General features: G+C 40.5%; 1 non-coding gene across 1 annotated transcript; it reads left to right on the top strand.

Moving 5' to 3' along the window:
* The first annotated feature begins 277 nt into the window (after positions 1-277).
* On the top strand, positions 278-384 carry LOC122150515. Its single transcript, XR_006163705.1, has one exon. It is a non-coding gene; the product is annotated as a U6 spliceosomal RNA (small nuclear RNA).
* Positions 385-1,401: the final 1,017 nt, after the last annotated feature.

The raw sequence follows: 1,401 nt of genomic DNA, 5'->3' as shown, positions 1-1,401 counted from the left end.
TTCTGCATCCTACTTTGGTGAGTAGCCACTGAGGTCTGAAAAGCTTGTGAACCGCCATCTTAGGTGCAACTATTGGTCTCTTCCTGTCCAGAGCAAAGAAGAGTGAAGAAAATCAAAGGCACATAGAAACAGTCCTAACTGAATCCCAGTCTCCATGACCCTGATACCAGAAGAACTAGATGGTGTCTGGTTACCACTGCCAACAATTTGGAAAGGGATCACAACAGGAGGTTCTGGATAGAGTGGGAGAAAAATGTGAAATAAAACTAAAAAAGCCGTGCTCGCTTCGGCAGCACATATACTAAAATTGGAACGATACAGAGAAGATTAGCATGGCCCCTGCGCAAGGATGACACGCAAATTCGTGAAGCGTTCCATATTTTTCTTCACCCAAATCCTAAAAAAAAAAAAAAAAAAAAAAAAACCTAAAAATGCCTTACTGGTCAGATAGAGATTGGTGGAACCCCAAGATTATGGTCCTTAAACACTCTTCAGGTCTGGAACTGAACTCACCCCCTTGGCTCAACTCTCAGCCAAAAAATAGACAGGTCAGTAAGGTAAACATCAGGGAAGTACACATTCCTTAGAATAAGCAACCTTACAAGATCAAAAAGGTAGCATTTGCCTAGGGATAAAGCTCAGAAGTCAGGGAGGGATAGGAAAGAAGGATGAATGATTTCTTTGACTGTTACTTCCATGGACATTGGTTGTGGATCCAAGTGAAATGAAATCCTTGAAAACTTCAATATTTTCTCTGTTTATCATGATATTGCTTATTGGTCCAGTTCTCAGGGTTTTGTTTTCTTTATATTGGGCTGTAATCCATACTTAAGACAGTAGTCTTTCACCTGGTCAAATGTCCCCAGGTAGCTGTTTGCTGCAATAATTTGCTTCTCTTTTCTTGGAAAACACAGTTTCTTTAATCAGCAGGGCGACTAGGAAGAAAGTTGAGGAGGGCAGGAAGGAGAGAGGAGAGAGTGAGAATCAGTCATTCCTCTACTTAAGACTGTTTGTGACTTGAATCCATGGCCCTCTCTGAGCCTTCATTGGCTAATGTGTAAACTAGAACAGTGCTGTTCTGCCTCTGACCCTATCCTTGGTCCCTGATATGCAGAAGGATCCAAGTAAGTGTTCATTCTTTGCCCCACCATACCTAAGCCTCTCCCTGAGTGTGTAACTATATTTAAACCATATAAACCTACCAGTATTTTCATTTATTATGAAAATATTTTATTTCCCAATAACTATCTGCAAATTGAGTTCTTACAATTGAGATGAGGGAAAATGATACTGGATATGCTGAAAACATGTGGATCATGACAAATTATGGATAACATTGAGAAGAATGGGAATTCCCGAGCACTTGATTGTACTCATGAGGAATCTGTACCTTGACCAGGA

Source organism: Orycteropus afer, unplaced genomic scaffold (genome assembly GCF_000298275.1).
Source record: "Orycteropus afer afer isolate SDZICR_OR568_19922 unplaced genomic scaffold, OryAfe1.0 scaffold00156, whole genome shotgun sequence".
Lineage (NCBI taxonomy): Eukaryota > Metazoa > Chordata > Mammalia > Tubulidentata > Orycteropodidae > Orycteropus > Orycteropus afer.
This window is presented reverse-complemented; position numbering and strand designations above follow the sequence as displayed.